Source organism: Cupressus sempervirens, chromosome 3, assembly GCF_028749045.1.
Source record: "Cupressus sempervirens isolate cs-2001-9-10 chromosome 3, ASM2874904v1, whole genome shotgun sequence".
NCBI classification, from domain to species: domain Eukaryota; kingdom Viridiplantae; phylum Streptophyta; class Pinopsida; order Cupressales; family Cupressaceae; genus Cupressus; species Cupressus sempervirens.
The window spans coordinates 97,865,021-97,884,646 of NC_143120.1; positions in this window are offsets into that span (position 1 = coordinate 97,865,021).

Genomic DNA, 19,626 nt, shown 5'->3' on the forward strand with positions numbered 1-19,626 from the left:
TTCTTCTAAACTGACTGCATCACTGAGTCACTAACTTAATCACTCTTATCTTCTTTGATAGCATGACTAAGTGAACAAACATTTCATGCACTTTGCAATAGTGATTCCCAAGTCATAACTTATCATCTTTACTACATAACACAAATCAAGGCACTCTCACCTTAAATTTTTTAGATAATTGGAAAAGTGAAAATGAGGGCTATCACACCTTAGGGATGAAAATGACTGGTTATTTGATATTATACTTCATAATTCCTTCAATCACACTCTTTTTTTTAGATCTATCCCCTATAGCAGAATTTAGAGACAGAATTTAGAGACACAAATATTGTAGAATTTCCTCCTTGTATTAATATTTACTGATATAAACTTAGGAATAACTCAAGATATGATAGAATTTTCATTCAAGATCTATTTTTATTCTCAAAATTGTACAATGGCATTAATAATCTTTGAAACTAATACATTACTGATATAAACTTAGGAATAACTCAAGATATGATAGAATTTCCATTCAAGATCCATTTGTATTCTCAATAGTATCATCAATGGGAAGAATATGTATGTTCTTTTCATAATTTACATTAGGGTATTGGTGAACATAAATGACGTCTCCCAAACAAACCCTCAGATTTGACTGCACGACCTTATCCATTCTAATCTTAAGTTCTTCGCAAGTCTTGTCTGTCAGAGCAATACAAATCATATACTTCCTTTTCTTTCCTTGCATTACAACATCAATGAGAGATTGAAGGGAAAAGTAAAAAAAATTAAAAACCCTAAGTGCCTAATCCTAAACACAAATACCCTAATCTCACAAAGGACAAAGAGCCAATAAAAGTACCTTAACAAAAATTGTATCACCGCGAAACAATTAAAACTTTTCCATGGTTTCTAGGTGGAGGAAAACTACCAAGTTATCATTGTTAATGGATTTTTCCACAATGATTTGATTCGCTACCCTCTTCCACTCTAAAATTGTTGTGCTAAAATCCCTTTTAGTTCCTTTCCTATTACCAACAATAACAATCCATTTTTTCAACAATCCATGGAAATACCTAACTAGGTGAAAGCAAAAATGAAAAAGATGTAGAGAATTGACCTTGATTCTCCCTTGTGATCCATTACAGTGTATTAAATTTGGATTTTTTGAAGTATATCCAAATAGAGAAATAAATTAAAGAGCATGAACCCCACTCATTGTATTTCTAGGGGAAACTGGTTTTCCTAGAAGATAAATTTACTTGTGGGTTCATCATATTAGGGGTGTTTTGGCTATTTTAAATTTAGAAGAATTGTTTGTTAAACTAAATGAAAAGAAACTACCTTGGCCAACAAGCAAGAGCAAGAACAAGAATAAACTAATCTTAGATAGGGAGAAAGAATAAACTAGCTTTGCTTCATATGCTTGTTGCTTTGGGATTGAGTAAGCAACTTTCATGAAATTTAATGTAGCTTAGATAGGTTGTATGTCAAATTATTATTACTTTTAATTCAAGGAATTAAGTAATTTCTTTCATAAATTGATAGGGTTTCAGATCATTTGAGAGGGATCTCATAAGAATGGGGTTTAGGGTTAACAACTGATAATTTTAATTACAAGGCAATTATATAGGTCAAGTATTTACTAGTGTGACTCTATACACGAACAAGAAGTCCAAGGTATGGGACTAAGAAACAATGGTGGTGATAAGATAGGAGAAAATGACAAAAAAGTCCTAGATAATCATTTTAGTCAAAGATTAAAAAATATAAACATTCTCTCATATTGCAGAATTTAGAGACATTGATATTGCAAAATTTCCTCCTTGTATTAATATTCTTTGAAACTAATACATCACTAATATAAACTCAGGAATAACTCGAGATATGATAGAATTATCATTCAAGATCCATTTGTATTCTCAAAATTGCTAGTTATGTTGTAGCAAATTCTTGTTGATTCGTTGCATCTGATGATTGGCCTTGAATGTATTTTGACTTAAACCTCAAAGAAGAGTGAAAATGTGAGAGTAGATCTACTTTTCAAATCAACTCAATGGTGGTCATTCTCTCTTTTTTATTGTCCATCATCCAACGTAAAATTTAGCTTCTTACGTTCATATAAGAGGTGGTTGAATACTTGCACTGCATTTGTGCATAACAAGCCATTTCTGGATGGAAAAAGAAATGGTAGGCATCTAAAATATTATACCTATATAATAATAAAAAGGAAAAAAATATAAGCATATTAAGGTTGGATTTAATTGTCTTATGTTTAGGTTGAATAAAATATTATGCCTATTTAATAATAATAAGAAAACAAATATAACTAAATTAAGATTGGATTTAACTATCTTATGTTTAGGCTGAATTAATTTCAATAAGTCAAAGAAAAAGAAAAAGTTTTATAATTGCAGTGGACAATAAATTTAGTGGAATTAATCTTTCCTGTTTCTGAAATGAGTATATATTGCATCTCTCATGTAGAGCGCTTGAATTTTTTTACTTAATAGTTTGGGTCTATATATATAGATAGATGCAATTATCAAATTATATTTTGATTTTAACTTTCTAGTGAAATTTATTAATTCATAGTTTATTATTGACATAAATCTATTTTTTGTGATTGATTTGTCTAATATATATTGCATTCAATTTATATTTATAAAGGTGAAATATTTTCTTATAATGTCTTGCACGTGATATGTCATGCTCTAATATCTAGATATTGATTACAACCGGTTCATCTTCTTCCAAATCATCATCTTGAGTAGCCACATCCATTATTGTAATTGGTTGTTCTTGTGCCACATCACCAGTTTGAGCATCTGTGTCAACTATTATAGTTGTTTGCTCCCTTTTTCTTTCTTCTGTTCAAACTGGTGCATTAATTATTTATACCTCATCCTAGTTCAAATCCATTTCTTCAACTTCTTCTAGTAACAACTGACTTGCTACGGAATATTCTATCATCCACCTATTAAAAGGTGTGTCATCTAAACCATCCTTTATGTCTTGTCATTTTATTTTTAAGGTTAATACTCTTTTGGACTTCCTTATAGTAGGCATCTAAGACTTGTTCATATTTCTCCTGTAGCTCTTGTATAAACCTTTTCTCTTTCCTCTTAGTGGCTAAGGTAAGAGTGGTTGTTTCAATATTTAATTATGTTGCCTCTTCATTTGGAGTATCCTCTACTCTTTTGACAATCAAGTTCCCCATTAGTTCATAATCATTAGTTTGAGAATAACTAGCTCATTATACTTTTGTAAAGGTTCTCCAATCAATGTGAAGGTTAATTATAATTCTCTCATTCAAGTGATCATGCAACTAAGGCTTTATTGACTATTTCACTTAATCATAGGCTAAAAGGTAGTTGAGCACTTAATTGATGTGACTCAGCAACAAGGGAAACTTCACTACTTTTCCAAGTCATGCTATAAAATGTTGATGTCTATTGATAAGATTTAATTATACAATCAACTTGATCACCAAATAGCACACTTAAAAGCTTTATGAGCTCATATCAAAACTCCTAACCCTTGGAGAGTTTAATTCATTTACCATCAATCATGTTAAGATCAATGATGGCCATATCCCCACATTCTGAAGTTGTACAAGGTTTAAACAAAGAGGGGATGTGAGGTTGTGGCACATGGACGTGCAAGCCCCTTTTCTTTAGTTTTAAACTAATGTATATCATGTAAGTTTCTAATCATTGATCAAATGATGATTGACAATCATCGCTTCACCAAGGAGGACAAGCAAGAAGTTGCTTATGGACAAAGTGGGACTTGGTTCAATATGTGAACCACAAAAGGAAAACTGTCAGGAAAAGTGACTGATTGGCATCTTTCTATTGGTTGAAATTTGCTGACTAAGACAATAGGGTGTCATTTTTGTAGAATTGTTGATCAAATGATGATCGACCATTGTCACTTACCCACATTTTGAAAGTGCACATAGTTTAACCAAAGTGGGGAAGCAAGGTTGTGATATGTGGACTTGGTGGGGTAAGCTATGTCATGAGTTGCCAGATGATGTTGAGTTGGATAATATGCCAAATGTTTTGTTCTAATCTGCCAAAGGTACAACATTTAAGCAAAGTTGGATGGTGAGTTGGATCAGTGGGCCCGATGTCTTTTAAGTGAATGTAGTAATAGTTGGAATAAGTCAAGATTGTCAATCAAATGATGATTAACAGTCGTCGCTTCCTTGAATTTTGAAGATGATCAAACCTTACCCAAAGTAGGGAAGTGACATGTTGATACATGTCTGACTTCTACAAAACATAATGCAACTTTTTAAAATTTTAAAAGGAATCATATGATTTGGTGTAAATTGATGATTGGGTTTCAAATTTTGCATCATGATTGAAATATGACTGTTACAGAATTAATTATGATCAATGCAAATTCATGTGAAGCCAATTGTCATAAAATTTATGATTCCTCTCATTATTGAGTACCAAGCAGCAAAGAATTTTCGGAGTGTAGAAATATTTAGAATTTCAAATTGTGTTTAATCGAAGCCATGAATTATTGCAAACAAAATTCTCAGTGGAGCAAACAAGTTTGTTCAGGTGAGTACTGAAAATATTTGGTTAGTCAAGAATTTGTAGTTGTAATTGAGATAATATAAATAAAATGCCTCCATGAAGGGATTTTTTAGGAAAGGTAGATTACCAATTGAGAGTTGTGCATGATGGTTTTTTGGAACAATTACCATAATCAACTAATGAGTCTTCCAAAGGAAAAGAACTAGTGCCTAAAAGCCCTAAATTATTGGTCAATGAGGGTTTTTATTGCAAAATCTAATTGGTCAAGAGATGCCCAAACATCTGTTGGGGGTTTAGAGCTTCTCCACAAATAGTTTTTAGAGAGAAAACTAGATACTCCTCTAACAATGTATGGGAGTTCAACATTGGTAAGCTAGTTGTCCTAGGTGTCTTCTTCAATGATGATTTATTGGCCATTATAGTAAAGAGATATGACCCAGTGTCAATGATGGTCAAGAATCATAGTGGAGATAATCTCTTTAGGGTTTCACCAGAGCTAATTAGGGAAGTTTTCAAATTAAACTCCAACCATGCAGTACATGAGAAAGTTGGCATGGAGGATTTGCAAGCAATATATGATACACAAAGGGTGTACCTAAGGAGAGGGCCACTATAGGAATACTTTGTTAAAATAGGTCAATTACCATTGGTGATTACCAATACCCAGAGCCATTGTTAAAGAAATATTTCAATCCTATGGCTCAAGCACTATATTTTTCTCTTTGAAAAATATTTGGAATGGATGAATAGGATCACATCCAACGATCCATTTTTTTTTATCATTGCTCAAACATTGCAATATGGCATGAGTTCAATTTTTGATATTGCTACATATTTAGTAGAAGAAATCCATGATGGATTAATAGGCATAAATAAGGCTAAAGTTGTAAAACCATTTTTTTGGTACTCATATTTGATGCACATGTGTTTGTACAAGGGTGTTACCTTTTTTCTCCAAAGAGATGAAGTTGGAGCTAGAGAAAGATGGAGAGAAATTACTAGTCCAATTGTGGAGCTCTGATATGACCTGGGAGTTCATTGATACTAGTTTCATCAGATTTGATAGGTATTTTTCTTCCAAGCTAGGAATTCTATTGACTAGAGATAACCTTAGAATACCTTAGTCCTTGCTAAATTTATTAGACCAAAGGATCACACCAAAGGACTGAAGGTGAGCCATAATTGGGGAGACATTATCCCATATTCAGTTTCTATTGTGTTCAGAGTTATGGTTTCCTAGGGAAACCATATGTGTCAGCATATCAAGTACATTTGAAGGTGGGGATTGTAGAATTTTTATGGCAAGTAGGAGGGTTAGAAGAAAAGGAATTGTTAGGTAGATTTAAAGGTACTATCTTTCCTCAAATTACTGTCGTCCACAATTTTGTTTTTGTCAAGTAGGGTTGGATGAAATTATAATTTTTTTAGAGAAATACTAGATGGCCTAGTCCCATTCTCATTTTATAGATCCTAAAGGTTTCTATGATTTTTTTAAGGAGATAACAAGAGCTAAATCACATGAACACATTGTTTATTTTCCTAAAGATATAATTAGAAATCAATTTTCACTACAAGAGCAAGAGGTTAGAAAAGAAAAATGGAAAGTGTACAACAAGGTGCTTGAATTTGTTAATGCCTTTGAGCCAAATTATAATCCTCTTGCTGATAATAAATATTGGGGTGCCAAAATATATATGCTTACTAACAATTTTGTTGGGTTTATGCAAACCTTAAATGAAAAGAAAGCAATTTTAACTCAAACTTATCCAAACGAGGCCATCAAGGTAGAAAATAGGTTGGCTATCAGAGTAGTCATGAACGTGGGCCAGTACAAATTACAAAAGAGAGTTGGTTATATTGTGGTAAGAAATATTCAGCCTGTACCTCTTTATAAGAGACAACTATCAGAGAGTCCACCCACTACACCTGTTGCAAAGAAGTAGAAGTTAGAACAGGGTTCCTCTTTCAAGATTGAAGAGTATTCTCCTTCACATACCCCTATCTAAATTGATGATGAATACTCCTTGAGGGAGCAATTGGAATAGATGGGATATGAAAGGAATATTGTTATAACTACAACAGAGATAAAGGAAGGAGTGCCTGAAGAGCTTCCCATGCCATCATTAGCTCTTACTGTAGGATATTTTCAAGGTAGAGAAATTGACCCTATGGTGGAACAAGTGTCTAATAAGTTTTTGGATGGTGAAATACTTGTAAGGTTTAGAGCATTTAGTCAATTTTTGTGGAGGAGCAATATTAGCAATTTTCAGACAAGGTGCAAGAAAATTAAAACAGAGCAACTTGATAGGAAAGACTTTAAAATTGAAGAAGAGGTCAAGGTTGGCCTCATAGAAGAGTTTGAGAAAATAATCCCTAATGGGGGAGGCAATTGTTAAAGGACTCAGGGATTGTGATACTTCCTAAATGGGACATTGCTAATGCAATGATCTTTGATGCAGTTAGAAAGGCAAAAGACACCCAGTTCAAAACTGAGGAGGAAATTTTGCAAGCCCTTAAAGGGCTGAAATATAGTGATGACCATAAAGCCTTAGTCATATGGTCTATTCAAATGAGAGACAAGGAAAAAATTGAAGAGGTCTCAAATTCTAAGCGCACAGGCAGTCTCATGGTTTATAGGGCAAAAGAGGTAGATAGTGACAAAGTGGCCCAAATGACTAAAGAAATGGTTGATTTTGGAGTTGTGGTTGCTGCTAAAGATAAGAATAAATTCTTGGAATTAAATGATAAATTTGAAAAGGTCTTGGATGCCTATGAATAAAGTGGAAAGAAGATCAATCAATTGGAAAGCATGATTACGCAAATGGATAAATAGTTTGGGAAAACAAAGGTAAGTACACAATCTAGTCAGCTCAAAATTTCTTATCCTCCTCCTCTAGTACCACCTTTTAATACCATCCCAACTGTATATATTCCTAGTACTCCTCAAGAGCCAAAAGTGTATACAAAAGAGGATCTTGATGAGGAGAAGGCAAAAATATGGTCATTTCATGTGGAATTGGGCATCAAGCATAAAGATAGAATCAAAGATACAATTTTGTATCTAGTGGATATAGTTGGTTGGCCTTCATTTTATTTAGAATTGTCAAAATTAGTAGAGATACAGAATGAGTTAATGAATAATGAGGTAACTTTAAGGCCAATTTTAGACAAATGGATTAGTAAGGATGATATCATCACAACCCTTTGTTGTCATGTGATTGATTTTTCTAATGAACGAGTTGAAAGAACTTTTTACCAGGCTACTAATCTCTTAGATTTTGATTGTAAGAGAAATTAGTTATAGAGAAAAATAAATAATTGCTTCCTAAAATACCTTGGTAAAAATTTTGATCTCTTTCCACATGTACTTAAAGGTAAAGGCCAATAAGAGAAAAGGAGGAATAGGCTAAAGAATTGAATTAATTAATGAGAATCAGGCTTAATACAATTGTAAATGATAAAAAGTATATTTGGTTTTTTAGAACTATAGAGGAAGTGGTACAAGTACAATTTTTTTAAATTCTTTTAAATAAGTTTTTGAAGAAATAAGGACAATTAGAGGAAATGTCTTGAGAAAGGAACAAGAAATATTGAGTTTCAATTGGCCTTATGGTACACTCTTTAACAAGTGGGTAATTGATTATGCTCCAACATTAATAGATTTATTGAAAGAGGTAGTTGAAGGAGAAAACATGGGCAGGTCTATTGCTATAGAAAAGGTGCAGTTAATTGAAGTATTGGTGCAAATAGAGAGATTAGATGAAGAACAACCAATTGCAACTATAGACATGGTAGATAAAACTAATGATATGGCAGGGGATTGACCAATTGTAATAAATATCCAAATCACCAAACCTATTACATCAAGTATAAGCCAAGTGGTCCCATAATTGGAAGAGCAACATATGCAATAGAGTGAATCACTAGATGTAGGGGATCAGCAAGCAGTTGCCACAACAGAATTGGTCCCACCACAAGAAGATCAATAATAAAGACATTCTATTGTAAAGTTACAAGCAAGCACCAAATTTTGTCTTTTTTTGATAGTGACAGCTTTTGTCCTTTTTTATTTCTTTTGTTCTATGGACAATTTTCCTTTTCCCTCTATTCTCGTAGCTTGTTGGATCTCACACTATATAAGTGAGTTCCCAAGGCTAGAGGAGGGTTCAAAGTCTATATAAATTTTAGTGTTTATGCTATTGTCTGTAGTCGGTCTAGTTTTCTTTGTGTTAATTATATAATGTATTCAATTTTGCAAGTCTAAGAATATTGAATAAATTTTTTTTCATATCTAGAGTTGTTATTGAGTTTATACCAGTAATGTATTAGTTTCATAGAACATTTATACAAGGAGGGAGTTCTGAATATCTGTGTCTCTAAATTTTATCTCCATTTTCATATGCTTGTTACTTTAGGATTGAGTGAGCAAATTTCATGCAATTTAATTTAGCTTACATAGGTTGTATGTCAATTTATTGTTGCTTTTAATTCACAGAATTAAGTAATTACTTTTATAAATAGGGTTTCAAAGAATTTGAGAGGGATATCATAAGAATGGGGTTTAGGGTTAATAATTGATAATTTTAAATGTAAGACAATTATATATATCAAGTATTTATTGGTGTGACTATGTACAGCAAATGGATAAGGTACTAATCATAAGTTGTGATGCAAATTGATGCAATTGTTTGGTTACACAAAGCACATATAAATCAAATCAATTTTACTTTTCTATAATGAAGAATCAAACTATTGGTCTTGACTTATTTGTAATAATATTTTATTGAATTATAGGTAGCTACTATAATCAAGGAGTTATTACAAATCTAAGAAGAATTGCAACCATTATCTTCTATAGGGGATAGATTTGGAGAGAATAGTGTTAATGAATGAACTGTGAAAAAGAATATCAGTAAATATCCAGCCATTCTCATCCCTAAGGTGCACCTACCTTGGTTCTATAGAGCCTAAAGTGTAGAGAGTCCCTATGATTTTGTGTAAGTTGGTCTAGATCTAAAGAGAATTTAGTTGAATATAGGAAGTAGCTAACACTTAAACTGATTCTTGTCTTTTGCATCCAGTCTTTATTTATTGTCATGCAAATTTGATAGGGATGCATAAAAACCTTATTAATTCCTTATACCCCTAAGTCATTTTCCTTTGCATTGAATGAAGATTTTGGAATTTTGACAATGTAATTACCTCTTTTCACTTTGTCGCCCCAATTCATTATTTAACTTTTAGAGGGTTCTAATAGAGGCACAACACAGTCATCTCAACAGTCAATGCAACTTCATAGCTCAAAAAGATAGCATCCAATTTCAAGTTAAAAATTTACGACTAACCATACATCACATGGTTATAGGTCAATTCTTGCCTTAAGAATACCTCAAGGGGCCCACAATTTTCATAACCATCAAATCTTGTTAGATTAATGGTTAGCATATTCATGCTTTCTGAAGATGCACAAAGTTTAACCATTGCAATAATGTGAGCTTTTGACACATGCCTTGGTGGTCCACGTACATATGAGGTCCTCATCACATCATTGCAAGGATTAATAACAAGTTAGGACTTTAAAAATTAAGCAGGAAAACCTTAAAAATTAAGCGAGAAAAATCTCGCACATTCTTAAAAATGTGAACAATGTAAACCTACTTTTAGGAATCTAGGGCAAAAATTCATTAGGGTAACATAATCTTAAGAATTTCAAATGGATAATTGGATTTTTCACTATAATTTTGAAAAATTTAAAAATATGAAAAATTAAGCCAACACCCTCAATTGGGATGACCTTTGAATGCACCTTGCATCCATATTTTCTTCCATGATGACCACTATACTTGCTATCAAATCTCCTCGCAATCAACAACCTCTGAACTCACCTTCAATTCAATCTATACATACATACATACATATATTTATATATATAGAAAATAATTTCATATAACTAGCTAAATTTTGTATCTAAATAATGCAAGGAGCAATGACAGAATTTGTTGGATTCACAAACAATGATCTTGCAATCCTTGTAAAGAAAGTTGCAATGCTTAGTCTTGTTGCTTATCTAGATCATGTTACCTCTTCCCTATCAAGAACTGTAACAACAATCAACCTTGATCATGGACTTTTTTGTAATTTTTTGTTAATTACATTTCTATACTTTAATTCATATGTATACCAACTTTCTTCAATGCTCACCATTTTTGTTGACAGGTATACTTGGCTCTAGGCATCTACGAATACAATATATCAATGTAAGTTGCAGAATCATCTATTGACTATTAATAAAAATTTATGAATATCAATATTTCATTTTACATTCTCTCTTTACACTAATTTAATCATTCTTTAAATCAAATTTGGGATTTTCCATTTATTTTAGGGGAAGTTGTAGCTAGGGATTTGAGGCTATGGATCTACAAATTCTTCCAAGAGTTCAAAAGATGTTGATATTTAATTATTGGTGAGCATATAATAAGTTTTGATATATTTCTTTTGTCTTTTAGACTACATATGTCTAAGCTTATGAGTGCACTACTTCATAGGTTGGGGAGCTAATAGGTGGGAGCCAAAAGGAGTGATTGGAAGTTACTGAGAAAAGGTATGTGGTGCAATGGGTTGTCTTTTTTCATTCTTTGTTAAAAAAATCATTTGAAAAATACTTTTTTCTACATGACTTGTTTTTTATGTATGGTTGTAGCATTGTTTAAGAGCCACCTTAAGTTAGCAATCATTGATATATTCTTAAATTGAGATAGTTACATTTACTTGGTTATTAGAAAAAGTTTTTATATTTAGTTTTCAAAGGAGTATCCCTTCGAAGATGTAGACTAGTTCATATTCAATTTTTGAAGGAGTATCCCTTTGATAGATGCAGACTGGTTTTGATCAATACATTCCATCAAAATGAGCTTTAGATTTTAAGTTACGACGATGCAAAATCCAATTAGAGCAATCCATTTTGCACCATCGCAGGTGATCAAGGTTAACCTGGGGTCAAGATGACGATGATGCAAAATGCATTGTTTGTACTATTGCAAAGAGTTAACTACAAACCCTAGTCAATGTTGCATAACTACTACAGTTATTGTTTGCCACATTGTAGGGTTATTTGTTGAGTTAAGAACCTAAGTCACGATTGTAGTTAGTCTAGTGGTTATCACCATTTTGTAGCAGTCAGTGGAAAGAAACAACAAGCAGTCATGATGGAGCGACCAATGGTTGAAATTTGTCTTCTTAGCTTCACAGGTCTACACAGTCAATGAACAAATGAAGTACTGAAGCTACAATGGCATAAAATAGTTGGTTGCAAGACAATTATCTTTTCCTTTTTGCTTCTTTGGAACTACCAGACATTTCATGTCTGGCAGTTGTGAAGGAGTGAATTTATTTTTAAACATAACAAGTTGGTCAAAATTTCCACCAATGCATCGACCAACATTGGTGGAACTTTTGACCAATCTTGGTGGAAGTTTCAACCAAATATTTATTGAGAATTCAATCAATGCATCGACCAACATTGGTGAAACTTTTGACCAATCTTGGTGGCAATTTTGACCAAAGATTTGTTGATATTTTGACCAATGCATTGACCAACACTGGTAGAACTTTCGACCAATCTTGGTGGCAATTTTGACCAATACATTCACTAGGATGCAATAACAAAAAAATTCAATTTTGACCAAATAAATTATCAACATTTTGACCAAAACAATATTTGGTCAAAATTTCAATTACAAAAATACCGACAAACCAATTGGTCAAATATTAGACCAACATGGGTCAAAAATTCAACCAATTTTTGTCAAGAAATGAGTCAAATTTTACTAGTGATTGTAATATATTAATGAGGTTTCATATTATTCATTTTAAATTGAGAAATCCTCAAGGCTTACTCAATACTTGTTTTAGGACTTGGTATAAAAGAAATTTTGATTCATTATGGTAAAGTGTTTATGTGGTTTGTGTTATCTAGTGCGGGTGGTTATTGTTTATGTGAGCTTTGCATGTGAATTATGTATGATCAAAGTAAAGGTTGATGTTGGGGATGTATAATGAGCTTCAAAGGAATTGTATTGGCTAAAAAGTTGTTGTTTAGTCAGTTCAAGAACTTGGATATGTTATTCTAAAGCATGTTTAGTGAAGAAAGATTGAGGCTATTTGAATAGTGGGTTTATTTGTCATCCTTTTAACTCCTAGCCGGGTTGGCACAATTCCTAACAGAGTTGGAATCTCCTCACAAGGATTCAGTCTCCTAGAAAACACTCATATGTATTGATTGTATTTCATTGGCTCCTAATAGAGTCCATCCTTTTACAAAAAAACTTTTATATTAGTACATCATCTTGTGGGCATCATTCTCACTGGGGTTTTCCCTTTGATCAAGTGTTTCACTACTTAACATATCTGGTATCTTTCTATGATTATCACATCTACTATTTACATGTTTCAAATTTGATAAAGTTAATAAAAGTTTTTTTGAGCACATAACTTATTAACCACCCCCCCATTATCTTTGTGGACTTTACTTTCTAACAATTAGTATTAGAGCATTGTATTTTTTAAGGAAATTTTCAATAGCTTGAGGAGATCTATGGCTTCTTATTTCAAGAAATAAAGTCTAAAAAGTTTGATGGAGTAAATTATGAAAGAAGGAAGGAGAAGATGAAGACTCACTTGTTGTGCATGGGTCTAAAATTTTGGTTGGTTACATTGAAAAGGAAGGATGTGATAGATAAAGACAAGCTTGACTCCTGTGAACAATATGCTAAAGATCTATTCATGTAGAATATGCTTTCTAAAGAAGCAATGTTGTTAGTATTCCAAGGTAAAAACTTCAAAGCTTGCATATATAATTTGGATTACTTTTCAAAAGATATTTGAAGGTGGTGAATATGCAAAGAAGTCTAAATTGTAGAGTTGGATATATATGTTTCAAGATGCTAAAATGAAAAAGACAAAATTATAAGAGGATATTTTAGTAGGATATATGATATTTTTGCAAGAATTAGAAGTTTTGGTGGAACTAATCTACAAAGGATGAGATTGTGTGGAATATTTTGAATACCTTGACACCTGCTTGTCATCAGAAGGCACATATGATTGAAGAAGTTATTCCTTGTACACCTATCTTTACAAACAAGACTTTTCTTAGAGATTCATAGGCATTTGAATTGTGGATGAAATAGAATGATTGTTTACCTAGAGTTGAGACTACTTTTAGTGAACAAAGAGATAGACCTACATTTATGAGTGGTGTGAGTACAAGTGAAGATTATGCTAGAGAACGAGTAGCAAAGCAAGAGAAACGTAAGAAGATTGATGAATGACTTGCCTTGCTTATGAAGAGAGAACCTAAAAGTAAAAAAATTCTTGTTTGTTGGACATGTAAAGAACTTGGTCATTATTCATCTAAATATCCTAAGAGAGAAAGGAAGATCGAGCCTAGGAATCCTTACAAGTCTAGAACACCTAAGAATTGTTTCTTTGTTAATGAGGATGAGGAATTTGATTTTAAGATGGTAAGCTTCCTAGATGATAGTGATGATGAGGATGATGAGATAGGATTTATTTCTATTAAGGAAGAAATCCCTGAGAAAGAAGTACAAGAAGAAAAAATATTAATATCGCATATTGGGAAGAGAATGTCTTATTGGATTATAGATAGTGGTTGTTTGCATCATATGATTAGAGATATGAACAAATTTTTTGAATTCAATAGTTATGATGGAGGGATAGTTATAGTTGAAAATAATGTAGCATGTCACATTAAAGGAAAATGATCTATTACTCTTGATGGAAACACTAACACTGAGGATGTTTATTTTGTGGATGGATTGAAACATAATCTTTTGAGTGTTGGACAACTTTTTGACAAGGGATATTAGTTATAGTTAATAATGAAGACTTGAATTATCAAATACCAAAAAGATACATTGATTGGTATTGGTACAAGAACAAGAGGTAATGTTTTTCAATTGAACCCTACTAAAATGACATATTTGGTTGTTAAAATGGATGACAATTGGTTATGGCATTAGAGATTTTGTCATATTAAATTTGATAACTATTGAAACAAAAGTGTGCACCCTTTCTTGAGGTATGACCCTCAAGAGACCTTGTGTAACATGTAAAAAACCTCCAAGTGTGGGACTTGTGCTCTGAGGTTGAATCTCTAGAGAAGGTTGGCTTCCTAACTAGAAAGTTGCACCTAAACTACAACTTCAAAGGAAAAGGGAGAAGGAGAACATTAATTAAATGTAGAAAGGGAAAGGGGGTGATGCACCAATATAAAACTATAGTTACAACTCTACCCACAACTGCACAAAACATCAATAAAACACTCGAATACATAGATCTTGACTCTAATCTATCTTCAAGGAACTCACATGTAGGTTTAGAATTGATTAAATATTGAAAGGAAGGATATTTCACAATACAACAATTATCAATAGATTAAACATAACATATAACTCTAAGAAGTAGTAAAGAACCATTTAAAACAAGGCAAAATACATGCACAAATAATGAATGTCAAGAAAAGATAAGAAATAGAGCTATTTCATTAATGGAAGGCAAAAGTTATAGAGCATGATGTTGCTACAAAATACAAGTAGAGAATAACTGTTATGAAATATTTACAGCTTGCCTTTATAGAGTTCAGGCATAACTTTGATGTTTACATTGAGTTCAAACCCCAACTAGGTGGAGTTGACTTGCCGAGGAGAGCAATAACTAAGAATCATAATGAAATATGATCATGAAGTGAAATCAATGTTAGAAGTGATAGAAAGAGCCAAGAATGATGCATCTAGCAGGAGATCAAATCCCCAAAAAATCTGATCATTACATGCATTAAAGAGGCATGGAGTGTAATGGCATTGTACAAACATGACCCAAAAGTCACTCAGCATTGAAGAACTAGCCTTGATAGCATGTCATGGCCACAAGAATCTGAGTCACACCACTTGAATAAAAATATGGGGAGGGATAATAGGATGTATTATCTTCCCACAACATGCAAGGTGACTATGGGGGGCAGGGAGAATCTGATTTCCTTGAAAAGAAATTTTGGCCATCGAGAGAGATCTCCCCCTTGAAATGGATGGCCTAGATGTCTCAAGAATCACCCCAATAAGGATTAAGTCTTAGTCATCAATGCAGATGAGCTTTATTTCCAATAGATGGCTAAGATGCAACAAGTATATCCTCAAGATGAGATCAAATCTAATGATTATCCCATCTTCACAAAGGGCCAAGTCATTAATGTAAAAATGCAAGAGTTGTTAGATCAAAGGATCTCAGCAAAGAGGGAAGCAAATAGTAGGAAAGGTGGCGATCCCCACTATGTGGCATAATTCTGGGTCTCAGAGCCTCATAGAAGCACTACGAAGTGAGGAAATGCTAGAATGGTGAGGCGTGGCAACATCTCACACTTTCAGGAAGATAGGTAGATAGCCCATGAAAACATGTGAGTCATCAGATTACAAGCTAGCCAGCTTGGTTAATGAAGAAACTGCAGGTCGATTAAACAACAAAATCAGTCAACTCAGCTAATGAAGGGACTGGACTAACATTAAATGTTATTTGCTAACTTTAGAATGATGTTATCCCTCTGCAATGAATCCAACCCGTTGAAGATCTCTCTGATCGGTTATTAATGATGAGCTGAATGGGGAGCAAAAATGACCAACATTCTTGGTCACTCAGAAGGGATACTTGCCTACTAAGCATAGATTAGTGGCCTCAAGCAATCTATTGGGCATGGAGTCACCAAAGAGAATGACACATTGTCTCACCTGCAACTTCACAAAAATTTGCCTCCGCAACCAATAAAACTACAAAATTTCTTATATCTAGGGGGAATAGTTGTGCTCATGCACTTCTTGGAAAGCAGAAAACACCTAGTCTACTATGTACAATTATTTATAGTTACAAAAATTCAAACAAAGCCATTTACTAGCTTGTTGAAGTAGTTGCCCTTCCTTACAAGATAATCTATTTTCTCATGCACATGGGCAGTTGAAAATAGAAGCGAACATGAAAGACATATTATTGCACATTGGAACACCTTTTGAATGCTGAGAAAAAATGAAGCTCTCCAACTCTGGGACACCGTCTTCGTGAGAAAAAACATGTTTTCTCTTCCTTGTTGAACTCTCCCTCATGCTCTAGAATGAGCATGACTAGGGGAAACATGCATTATTATAGAGCTAGATGCCTGATGGGGCATCCTCTTGATGGTGTTGGGTCTAAGCAATAATCTTTAACCATGTTGTGTTCTAGAACACTTCAAACCTCTTGGCCAATAGGGGCGAGCTCTGATGGTATGGTTGGTAGCATGCTCTCCATGTGATACAAAATGGGAGGAGTGCTCTATCTAAAGTGAGAAAATTTCCTCCTTGGGTGATCTTGTACTTCAATCACTTGCAATTGGGCATGCTTGACCCTTGTCTCCTCTATTGCTACAATAAGCCTTCTGTCAAGGTCCTCCGCAAATTAGGCCACTCTCACCTTCCACTCGGGAGAGCAGAAAAGAGCCACAAACTTTTTTTCATTCTCATAATATGGAGGGAAAAAAGAGGGGTCTCTATGAAATGGATCAATTTTTAAGCATTTAAATAAGAGACTTTATAGAAAGCCTAAGAAATACAAAAAAGATCAAAATATCTTTAAATAAATCAACACTTGGTTTGTTGAAACTAGTAAATGCATAGAGTCATCATGGTGTTAAATGAATGCCTCTAAAGGCTTATTGCATTGAGAAACCACCAAATTTCTCAATAAATATATCTCAACTGGCTAGCTAGTGGACTTCTCAAGCTAAAATATGTCCCACCGATTGTGCCAAAAACTGTGGTATGACTAGTGGAGGTTTTGAAAACTATTTTGAATCTTTTTATGTTTGTCCCACCAGGCATGCTGAAAAATATTAACGCAAAATTATGAACCCTTTCTTAAGGTATGACCCTCAAGTGACCTTGTGTAACATGGAAACAACCTCTGGGTGTGGGAATCGCACTCCGAGGTTGAATCTCAAGAGAAGGTCAGCTTCCTCACTATTAGGGTGAACCTAAACTATAGCTTGAGAGAAAAAGGGAGAAGGAGAACATAAATTAAATGAAGAAAGGGAAAGGGAGTGATGCACCAAGATAGAACTACGTTATAACTCTTCCCACAACTCAGCAAAACATTAATGAAACACACAAATATAGAGATCTCGACTCTAATCTACCTTCAAAGAACTCACATGTAGGTTTTGAATTGATTAAATATTGAAAGGAAGGATATTTCACAATAGAAAAATTATCAATAGCTTAAACACAACATATAACGCTAATAAGTAGTAAAGAAATATTCAAGACAAGACAAAATACATGCACAAATAGTGAATGGCAAGAAGAGGTAAGAAATAGAGTTATTTCAATAATGGAAGGTAAATGTTGCAGAGCATAATGTTGCTACAAAATACAAGTAGAGAAGACCCCTTAAGAAATATTTATAACTTGCCTTTATAGAGTTCAAACATCACTCTAATGTTTACATTGAATTCAAACCCCTAGTCAGGTGGAATTGAGTCATAGAGGAGAGGAGAGCAATAATTGAGAATTAGAATGAAACCTAATCATGAAGTGAAATCATTGTTGGAATGACAAGAAGACCTAAGAACAATGCATCCAACTACAAGATTTCAAATCACCAAAAATCTAATCATTACATGCATTAAAGAGGCATGAAGTGTAGTGAAGTCATACAAACAATGTTGAAAATATGATTGAAAAGCTCATTGATGAAGATCAAAGAGAATTTTTGCAAAGAAGGAAGATTCTTGTTAAAAGAATGTTTTCAATCATTGTTTTATCATTGATGTTAAACTTTTTATTTGTAGGAATGGCATTTTCTTATAAGATCCAAGTACTATCACTCAGTTGATTGATGAAGAGGATTTGATCAACAAGATGTAACAAAAGCACATAAGTGAAAGGTTGAGTTATTATGTTGTAATGAAGTGCAAGGATCAGTTAAGACAATGGTTAAATGATGTATTGATAACATACTCAAAGATACATAGGTTGGTCACACTTAGAAACATTGTAGGAATGAGTTGTAACAAGGTTGACTGCAAAGCTTAAACTAAGATCATTAGTGGGTGTTGAGCAAGTTAGTTGAAGCTGAGAAAATTTTCAGTTGGAGCCAAGTAATAGGAAATTCTACTGTATGCCAAGTGATCTTCAGGTGCCGAGTGAAGTTTAGGTGTCGAGCATTAGAAAAATTTAGTTGGTGCCAAGTGATCTTTAGTTGTCGAGCATCAGGAAAAATATAGTTGATGTTGAGTAACACAATATGTGTTGAGCACAAGTATTTCAATAGTGTCGAGTTGCTGCATTAATTCAAATGATGAAGATTTGCCAAATCTAAGCCAACAAAGTGGTTACCTTGAATTTTGTGAACTAGTTTGAAGATAAGGATGATGAGCTGGTGGCACAGAATTCTATGTAAACCATTTTAAAGAAAATTCAAAGGATTATTCAAGAAGTTTCTAGAGAAAACAAAATATGGGTTAGATGTAATGAATCCTACCTAATCTATATGAATTGAAATCAAGAGGAAGGAAGAATTGAGCAGGAAAAGAACTCCAAGACTTCTATTTAAGAAGTCATAGACCAAGAAGCAGATACTGTTGATGTTGATGTTGTTGCTGCCAAAGAGCCAAATTGCAAAGTAGTTAGAAGGGTGTCAAGGGGAAGGCATCTAAAAGAAGGAAGAGTATAGATGCTCTGCTTCTACAAGTGGTCATAAAGAGATGATTGCATTAGTACAGTGAGAATGAAGACTCAAGAAGACTAAGCTTGAAAGGAGGGCAAGCTGTTAGAGTTGCAGTGATTGAAGACCAGGCAATGGTATGAGTTGAAAAGTGATCTGAGATATGCAAGTTGAGTTGTATGTTGTAGTCAAGTCAAAGATTTTTTCTAATATTCTCTAGCAATTGTATTAGATATGAAAATCCTATAGACTTAGGTTGGCCTAACAGCCATTTGTAAATCCTTTAATAGGGTGGCATTCCAAGTGAATGTTCTAAAGTCCT